Genomic DNA, 10631 nt, shown 5'->3' with positions numbered 1-10631 from the left:
ATATATCCGATATCGATATAACGAGACTTTACTGTATTATTATTATTGGATTGGATGTACCGTTATTCGTCTCGCAGTGGAGAAATTGACATTTCACTGCAGCAGTTATGAAAGGAGGAGGAAAGGAAAGAAAGAAGGAGAAAACAAACTACAGGAGCTTGAAGTCAAAAGAACAAAAACAACTAAATAACAAATAACATGACAACACAAAGACACATTTTTCAGCACTTGCTGTACCCTCTTTGTGACATGAAGCAGTTCTAGATGAAAGAGGAGAGGATCAAAGCGTCCTTTTCCGCAGTGGATCATGTACGTCATGGTGGAATGTGCACGTTTACTACCAGCTAAATGTTGAAATCAAATACAAAGCAGTAGCATCCATTGACCGAAAAGAGATTGTCTCACATCTCCTGTCCCACATAAATCCGCTTCAATTCTAAGCCGCGACAGTTCCACATACGCATTGGTGCTCTGAGGCTCCTTTCTTCTTATCTTATCTTCTTATTATTGTTATTGTCATCATCATCATCATCATCATCATCATCATCATCATCATCATCATCATCATCATCATCATCATTAATATTTATGATGATGATGAGAGTAGTTGTGTATTGTAATAATAACAATACATTTTATTTGAAGCACCTTTTAAAGCTCTCAAGGACACTTTACAGTCACGGACAAGCATAGGCACTATACGTCTGTGTAAGCTCTCAGTCGTACAGGAGTGGTCCAAGGTTTCTTCAGCCGTCATCTGTACAAATGTGAAGGTTTCGGACGTTTCGCCTCCTATCCAAGAGGCTTCGTCAGCGAACTAAAGTTTGACTGGTCGTATCGGCCCCATTTATATATCCCTAATGTCCAGACATGGTGGCGCCGGACACAGCTATGATAGGTCCCTACTCTCAGGTTGGGGGGGCAGAGGACCCCTCCCTGTGGCCCCACTGATTGTTCCTACATTCCTGACTAACGATTGGCCTATTACCCCCACTCCCACCGGTATCACGAAACCAATAATTCTCAAGATAATAATAATAATAATAATAATAATAATAATAATAATAATAATAATAATAATAATAATAATAATAATAATAATAATAATAATAATAATAATCCATTTCATTTCTAAGCGCCTTTCAAAACTCTCAAGGAGACTTTACAGTCACAGGATCAGTTTTTCTGTGGGTGAGCAGCGGCAGCCACGCGCGCCAGCTTTCACTCAGATAATAGATAACCAATAGATATCCAGCCAACCATCCAGCCAGCTAATAGATAGCTAGCTAGCCGGATAGATAGCTTTTCACGTGTGTTTATGATTAAGCCTGCCAGAATTATTGAGAATGACTTTTAAAATAGCATCATTATCTCCAACTAATGATGGCAAATAATGGATATGTCTTTTGAATGAAGTTCAAGTTCCCAATGGAAAATTGCTGCTGATGTTTCTGTTTGTGAAGAATGAAGCTTGAGCAGGGCACAGGGCACAGGGTGTTTCTCTTCCACCCAGCCCTCCCAACACCCCCCCCCCCCCCCCGCGAGCTGGCACGTCTCCATCCCCCAATTCAAATGTGTGTGTGTGTGTGTGTGTGTGTTGTCGACATGAATGGCTTAGTGTTGTTTTTTTCCCAGGGAGAGAAGTGCAGAGTTTCTCCTGTGTGACAGGCACGTTCTTTCATGCACTGCTTTTCCACATTTGCCACCCATTTTCTCTGTAACTGTGCTGTGAATGCAGGCCTGTCCTATGATGAGGACGTACTCACACAGACGTCCAGACTTAAAAGTTGACTATAAAATGAGTCACCGTGATTCAACTGAAGCATTCAACTCATAATTAGAAGCATCGTGATGTGATGAGCGTATTTACCCCTATATAAGCCGCACCCAAGAGCCTTGATTCCCTACCAAAGATCACCCTGCGCCTTATAGGCGGCCGTTGCGCCTTATATGTGAAGTCACAACAGGTCTGGCAAGGACTGTCAGCAGCCGGCGACTCCATTTCGCCACCGCAGAAGAAGTCGTGGCTCCATTGAAATCCGAAATTAAGGAGAGGTTCACGAGCTTTGACGTCCAGCCGTTTCCCCCAATCACAAACCGTTACTTTGGATTGGATTGAATTTGCCTTTATTAGTCTCGCAGTGGCAATAGTGGCGATATTAGTCTTTGATGGCATTGCCAAAATACTGATTGAAACGTGTCCGTCAGAGATTGAAAAGCACTTGTAAATGGAATGTATCGTCATTATTATTATTATTATTATTATTATTATTATTATTATTATTATTATTATTATTATTATTATTATTAGTGTTATTATTATTATTATTATTACAGTAAAGTCTCGTTATATCGATATTCAAGGGAGTCCAAAAAATATCGATATAACCGGGACTATCGATATATCCGATATCGATATAACGAGACTTTACTGTATTATTATTATTGGATTGGATGTACCGTTATTCGTCTCGCAGTGGAGAAATTGACATTTCACTGCAGCGGTTATGAAAGGAGGAGGAAAGGAAAGAAAGAAGGAGAAAACAAACTACAGGAGCTTGAAGTCAAAAGAACAAAAACAACTAAATAACAAATAACATGACAACACAAAGACACATTGTTCAGCACTTGCTGTACCCTCTTTGTGACATGAAGCAGTTCTAGATGAAAGAGGAGAGGATCAAAGCGTCCTTTTCCGCAGTGGATCATGTACGTCATGGTGGAATGTGCATGTTTACTACCAGCTAAATGTTGAAATCAAATACAAAGCAGTAGCATCCATTGACCGAAAAGAGATTGTCTCACATCTCCTGTCCCACATAAATCCGCTTCAATTCTAAGCCGCGACAGTTCCACATACGCATTGGTGCTCTGAGGCTCCTTTCTTCTTATCTTATCTTCTTATTATTGTTATTGTCATCATCATCATCATCATCATCATCATCATCATCATCATCATCATCATCATCATCATCATCATTAATATTTATGATGATGATGAGAGTAGTTGTGTATTGTAATAATAACAATACATTTTATTTGAAGCACCTTTTAAAGCTCTCAAGGACACTTTACAGTCACGGACAAGCATTGGCACTATACGTCTGTGTAAGCTCTCAGTCGTACAGGAGTGGTCCATCGATGAGAAGGTTTCTTCAGCCGTCATCTGTACAAATGTGAAGGTTTCGGACGTTTCGCCTCCTATCCAAGAGGCTTCGTCAGCGAACTAAAGTTTGACTGGTCGTATCGGCCCCATTTATATATCCCTAATGTCCAGACATGGTGGCGCCGGACACAGCTATGATAGGTCCCTACTCTCAGGTTGGGGGGGCAGAGGACCCCTCCCTGTGGCCCCACTGATTGTTCCTACATTCCTGACTAACGATTGGCCTATTACCCCCACTCCCACCGGTATCACCTCATCAGCATAACGAAAGTTTCCTAACCTGTTTTGCCTAAGCAGGCTATTGTATGAACGATCCAAATTGAACCTCACCCCACCAGACCGGTTTAATGAAGGCTTTTGTTATTTTATAAGAATCGCTTCTTTTACCCCCCTTTCAAACCATCTATGTTCTTTCGCTAAGATTTTAACCTCATTGTCGTCAAATGAGTGGTTGCTAGCTTTTAGGTGCAAATATACTGCCAATTGAGGCCCACTTGTATTGTCCCTGCCATGTTGATAAAGACTTTTTTGGAGAATTTGTTGAGTCTCCCCAATGTACTGCTCTTTACAATTTTCATTCTTACAATGTATGGAGTAAACTACATTACTTTGTTTTTCATTTGGTAGCCTATCTTTTGGATGCACTAATTTTTTGCCTTAACGTCTTTATCGGTTTGAAATAAGTTGAAATTTTATGTTGCCAAAGGACTCTTTGTAATTTTTCAGAAACTCCGGCAATGTACGGTACTGCTACTCCTCTCCTTTTTGAATCTTGAGAATTATTGGTTTCATTCCCTATTCTTTCTTTCTGACATTTGTTGAATGACCACTGAGGGTACCCACAGTTAGTGAGTGCTCGAGAGCACTCCAGATATCAGGAGAGCAAATACAAGTACAAATAGAATGCAATAAATAAAATACGTAGATAGAAACAAGAGAACTACACAGAATTCGACTTGTCGTGGACGCACGCGTGTATTTGTCCAGAAGGTTTTCAAAACCAAACGGATTTCAAAACCACACCACGATGCCTTAACCGACTGTCGGAAATCGTATCATTTCAGTGTTGCCCTCGCTTGTTTTTGGACGCATTGCGTCCAAAGAAAGGATCAGAAAGACTGAGCAATTACGATACGTTCACAACACGGTCAGAAGTAGGGTTATAAAGGGGAACAACACGCAGATTGCATTCGGAATTGAGCTGAGATCAAGGTTGTGCAAAGAACAAGCAGCTATGAATGCAGCGAGTTATGCCCCCTTGGCAATAGTGATGGGAATTCCGGCTCTTTTCAGAGAGCCGGTTCTTTTAACTGAGCTCACTAAAAAGATCCGGCTCTTTTGGCTCCTAAATGGCTCCTCGGTTTTTTTGTTGCTTAAATTAATTACTAACTACCAAACATCATGTATAATTATGTGAAAAACAAATTACTCATGTAAATAATACACAATATCAATTAGTTTTATTTATATGGCTTGATTTATATGTGCACAGAGAGCATCCACTAACTGACTTTCCATGTGATGAGCAGCTGTCACTCATTTGCTTTTCATGTTAATAATGCTATAATCCCAACTACTAAAAATGATCATAATTGAATAGTTATAACAACAGCATAATGTGATAACATTTGTCCCTCCCCTCTTCTCCTCACAGCTGCGTATGTCTGTAATTCTCCCCTCCCTTCTCTAAAACGGATATCGACCAATCATGTGCGGCTTTAATCGAAGACCGGGGACGGGGTATAGAAGATCAAAAAAGTCAGCTCCCACTTCCGGCTCCTTGTTAGGAGCCGGCTATCTTTGTTCACTTCAGAGATCCGGCTCGTTCGCGAACGACACCTCACTACTTTGCAAAGAAAAGGAAGAAAGCAATGGAAGTTGGCCTTGGGTAAAGCCGGAGGCGCTGTTTACAGCTTGAAGCCGCTCACTTGCTGCAGACAGGACGCCATGTGGGGGTCGGGGGAGGCAACTCGCCATCTCAACCGAGATGATGTGCAACTTTCACTTGGCTTTCATGTTGTGAGCAAGTGAAGTGACGCTGCGTCTCCCCCGGCGGGTGTTTGCGTCGACCGCGCTGCCAACCATCGGATTGCCGAGAAGAACTCTGCAAGTCCGAACGGGTCCACAGTGGAATTTAGCAACTCCAACTTTGACGCGGAGAACCTCCTACGACCAATAGGTTGGATCACATTATTGGGGAAAACGGGCAAGTTCACGGGAGCACACCGAAGGATCGTTTGGAGACGTGGTGGAGGTGGAGGTGGAGGTGGGGGGCAGAGTTGGCTCTCAGTATCTCCATAAAGGTGAGTGGCACTCAACAAACTTTCAGGTTCTCTTGTGGCGTGCGCGGATGTTGTGAACAAACCCCTGGCCCAAATCAAATGTCCTTCTTTTCACCTTTCCGAAACGGTGATCTGCGTGGCGCTATTCAAACCTTCACATGGTGTCAATTTGGCGTTTAAAGACTCTCGACTCGAACGCCGTCGAAATGTCCGTTAAAGGACAACCGATACCCCGGACAAGTTGCGGCCATCATTTGTCAAATCACTTCGTATGACTTCTACTGACGGCATTTGACAAAGATTCCAGCGCATATAGCTAGATTTAAGACTCTCGCCGAATAGTCATAAAGTTTTGTTTTCGATTTGATGACGATGCCCTAAGTGACGTCACTTTCGGAACGCCCCTGGCCGAGAAAGCGACACACAATGCGTTGTGGGTAGTTTTTTTCGTCTGAAAACACCGTGTTGATCGCGAAATTAGAAGGAAAACTACAAAAATAATGGGATGGTGAATCCTTGTGTGTCGCACCAAGACTGCCAATTGCGGTAACACCATAAAGAAGGTGTAAGTTGACACAAATTCCCCGCGGACAAAGCAACCCGTTTCAAACAGAGCTTGTGCACCGTCTTGTGCATTTTCTGGCCGCTACATTGGAGTCCAGACGGCTCAAATGGATACAGAAGGATTTCTTTCATTGATGGCAAACATGTATGCTTTCCTCTTCAGAACTATTTGAATCATATTCATAACTGGATGAGTAACAAGAAAGCAGCATCTTCTCCAAATCTGAAGTCTCTGAAGCCATTGTTTGGATTCTGGAGCAAGGCAGCGTGTGACCCGTAGTGACGTCACCAACAAGGGGGCGGGGCTTTCTGAATCTCTCCAGTTCCAAGCTCATTTTGTGGCAGTTTTGGGACACTTGAAGTCATTTTGATTGCTGTTTTGCATTTGACTCAAAATATCAGCCTGTGTGTTTTGGCTATTTTAGATGCTGCCAAACGTTTTTCTGATGTCAGTTAGGAAACAAAAAAATGGCGTCAGTTGTCCTTTAAAGAGCAAGTTAGCCAACTGGAGTGAAATGTTTGCCAGCGCCACTTCTTCTTCCAAGTCGATCAAGTTTCCTCAGCAAGCCCACAGGCAGCCAGCTTGAATCACTTCTTCACGGCAAAATGTCACGACGACTTCATCACTTCTTTGAAAATCTCTTTGCAATGACAACCACGTCATTTGTGATCAAATTACAGTTTTTACCTGACTTGAGGTCCATGCACGGCACACCGTCTCGATTCTTCAAAAGTCACAAATGACCAGTGGTGGGCCGTCAGGGCCTGCAAGGCCTTCAGAATTACAAAATTCCCTTTCCTTTGGGCTTTTTCCCTTCACAGCAAATCGGTGTCCTCCATCCTCAGAGGTTTGATTGGCGTGTTTGTTTTGGCCAAGCTTTGACGTGGGATGCCCTTCCTGACACAAGCCTCTGTATATATCTGGGCTTGGGACCGGCACAAGAAGACTAATGTCCCCTTGTGGCTACAGAACAAGCAACTCTATCAACCTCATAAAGATGACGATGCTCAGGAAAAGGCCCCCAAACACCAAATGGTCATCACGCTGAAAAAATGAAATGTATTATTATTATTATTATTATTATTCAAGGCTTTGGTCACTGGTGCCGTGAAGGCTCCCCTGCAGCACTTTTGATTCCTGTTTACTTGGAACTTGATCTATTTGAGTTGAACGGGGTCACCGTTGCGGTTACCTCGCAAGCTATCTATTTGCTAGCTATTAGATATCTACCTAGCCACCTAGCTATCTATTACTTATCTATTAGCTAGCTAGCTAACTTGATCCCGGTTGAGTGAAGGCTGGTGCGTGTGGCTGCCGTTGCTCACCCACAGAAAAACGGATCCTGTGACTATAAAGTGACCTTGAGAGTTTTGAAAGGCGCTTAGAAATGACATGGATTATGACGATAACGTTCTCCCTGTGGCGGCCATTTCAGGAGTCTCACCTACTTGGGGCGCAGCGCCTTGCGAAAACATCGTCCATCTGTCATCATGGCCTGCCTAATGGAATTGCTTGTTTGGTATTAAAGCCGCAAATAAGAGGGAATATCCCCTCAGTGGGGATCATTTCCTCTTCGGTTTGGGACACTCTAATTTGGGTTCACATCTGTCCCCCCTTCACACTTGTTTTTGGCTCAGTGGTGTGGCTTGTATTCACACCCCTCCAACTTTCCCACATCTTCTCACGTTAAAAATTGAAAGTCACGTTTCATTTTCCTTCTACACCCTTGTGCAAATTAATTGCACCGCCCTGTTATTTTGCCATCAAATGGGTTTTCTTTACATTTTTTGACACCTCAAATGATTGACATGTCCATTTTAGTCAGAAGTGTGTCTTCCCTTGTTCTTGATCACCTCAGCGATGGAATCCACCACATTTTGACAGTTGTTGATGGTGGAAGGGTCCCTGTACCAGGTCTGAATGAGAGCACAAATTAGACCTTTTTTTGTTGTTGTGCAATCTTTCTCACGCTGACGAATCTTGATTATTGACCAAAAATTCTCAATCTGGTTCAAGTCCAGTGAATTGCCAGGCCAATCCATCACAGTAATGTCCTTCTGTATCCATCACGTTGAAGAAGAACTGATGTACAAGCCAAAAACGCCTTCTTTTTATACGCGACGGAAAGGGGATTAGGACATGGCCATCCATTAATGATCCAATCAGAGGCCTGGCAAACAAGTCATTAGGGAATGCGCTTGCTCAAGTATATCAGACAGACTCCACCCCAAACATTGTTGTGAACTTTTCAACCAGCAAACAGTCAAGATCACGCAGTGGTGCAATTCATTTGCACAAGGCTGTACTTCACAATTGTGAACTGCTTTGACACAAAATGCCAATCAACTAGATTGATGTTTGTGGTCAGAAGATGACAAAATGTGGCAAAGTTCAAGGGGTAGGAATACTTTTTCCCATATACTTTGACCCAGTGACATTTCGAGGACACACAAAACTGGCAATTCTCTTCCTTGCTTAAAGGACAACCGACGTCACTTTTTTGTTTTTAACTGACATCACAAAAAAGTTTTATAGCATCTTAAATACCCAAAACACGCAGGCTGATATTTTTAGTTAAATGCAAAACACCAATAAAAATGACTTAAAGTGTCGAAAATCTGCAAAAAATTGAGCTGCGAATTGGTCATTTTCAGAAAGTCCCGCCCCCAGTTTGTGACGTCACGCCAAGACGTCTTGCATTGCTGGAGAATCCAAACAATGGCTTCAGATTCGGAGAATATGCTTTCTTGTTACACATCCACTTATGAATATGATTCAAATAGTTCTGAAGAGGAAAGCATACATGTTTGCAATCGATTAAAGAATTTATTCTGTGCCATTTTGAGGCAACATAGGGGGGAAATGTCCACCCAAAAAGAGGCAGAAAATGGCCACCGAGCTCCTGTGAGGAATGAATCAGCCCGTTTCCACAGGCTGATAAATTCCTTACATGGAGCTTGGACACCCTCTTCTGTCTGTTTTTTGGTGCAACACGAGGTTTTCAGACCAAACAAGCACAGCAAAATACATTGACGTGATGGAAGGACCGCTACAATGCGTCTTTTTTACGGTCAAAGGGCGGTCCTTTAGTGACGTCACGTACGGACTCGTCACCAACTCAAAAACAAGACTTCCTGAATATTCAGCGCAAGTCTTAAAACGTAAAATATAGCTATATGCAGTGGAATATTTGTAAAATACGCTCAGTAGAAGTCATTTGAAGCCATTTTACAAATTATGGACACAACTTGTCCGGAGACGTCTGTTGTCCTTTAAGTCTGACAACAGCGCTTCGTTAGGGTGTGAAAGATTGATTATTTTTCTTTTACTAGTGGGCCTCAATTTGACGACAGTAAGGTTAAAATCTTAGCGAAAGAAAATAGATGCTTTCAAAGGGGAGTCAAAGAAGCACAGTGAGACCTCAACTTACGAACTTAATTGGTTCCCAGACAGAGTGTGTAAGGCGAAAAGTGTGTATCTCCCCAAAAAAATTCTCATAGGAAACCATTAAAATGGGAATAATCCGTTCCCGGGTTTCCATAAAATATACTTTTCAACTAAATAAGCCTTTAACCTACACACAGCATACCTTATCCTATGTATAATAAATGTGCTATTGTATTGTAATGAAAGAAATACACTGCACTGTATAATAAAGTCACTTTATTTACATTTTTGATGGTCATTGATGGCTCTTAATTGACACCTGTTGCTTTCTGACTTGTAAGGTCTTACGAAACTGAGGCATCACATGATCATTCATCATGTTGATAATTCTTATAGCCTTTTCTGAATGGAACTGTTCAATAAAAGCCTGCACATCAACTGCTGAATGGCCTGCTTCTGCTTGTCCTCTTGAAGGCAAATCAAATTCTCTGTGTTGATGACCTCATTATGGTCAGCAACAAGCTCCTTGATGTCATCTGCATTCACTACGAGCCCTGTAGGTGCTGGCAGAGATTTTATTACAACAAAAGGCGCGACAGAAGAAGGCGGGCGGGGCGAATAAAATGGCACGCTCGCGATCGGAAACCGGAAAGCAACAAACTCACGCGATCACGTCTAACAATGACCTCGTGCAAAGCAAACTGTTGGATTTGCCAGCACAAGACTCAGCGATTCACTTAGGTCGTAATCATGTCACTGGTGAGGTGACAGTGACTTGTTGAAATGAAATGAAATTGAAGTGTCGCGAGCGGCGGCCCCGCCTCAGCTGTCAACTCGCACGTGACAATTTAGTGTGACTATTGACACGCTGTTCCGGTGTGTGTGAAAACACTAGCTCTAATTGGCTTACCATGACACATGACTCTACCCTTTAGCCAATCACAATCACTTCTATCGCATCTTGACAGGGGGGTGCGTTCAAGTGTAGCAACACAAAAATGTTGTCAAGTGTTTGTCACCGCTCATTCAGTTAGACAATGCTTTCCAAACAGCCTAGAGTCATAGAAAGTCGTGCGCTATTCTTGAACCTGAACGCACCCCAAGTCTTGGATGTGAAATAAACAGAGCAGAGTAGACGTGTACGGCTGGTAGTTTCTTCAATTTATTCATAGTAACGCACCACATTTGAACTGAGGCTGAACACGAGCCTGTGGTGTTTATTTTCCGGTCC

The 10631-nt window shown here is 42.5% G+C and overlaps 1 protein-coding gene across 2 annotated transcripts in view; it reads left to right on the top strand.

Annotated features, from left to right (window-relative positions):
- The first annotated feature begins 5026 nt into the window (after window positions 1-5026).
- Window positions 5027-10631, top strand: part of plxnb1b (plexin b1b) — a 100062-nt gene continuing 94457 nt past the window's right edge. For both annotated transcript variants that reach the window (XM_089010329.1, XM_089010328.1), the window contains exon 1: window positions 5027-5469. The gene's annotated coding sequence lies outside the window, so the exon portion shown is untranslated. The remainder of the gene's footprint in view (window positions 5470-10631) is intronic.

Source organism: Hippocampus bargibanti, linkage group LG12, assembly GCF_051943395.1.
Source record: "Hippocampus bargibanti isolate YZ-2025 linkage group LG12, ASM5194339v1, whole genome shotgun sequence".
In the NCBI taxonomy this organism is placed as follows: Eukaryota; Metazoa; Chordata; class Actinopteri; order Syngnathiformes; family Syngnathidae; genus Hippocampus; species Hippocampus bargibanti.
This window is presented reverse-complemented; position numbering and strand designations above follow the sequence as displayed.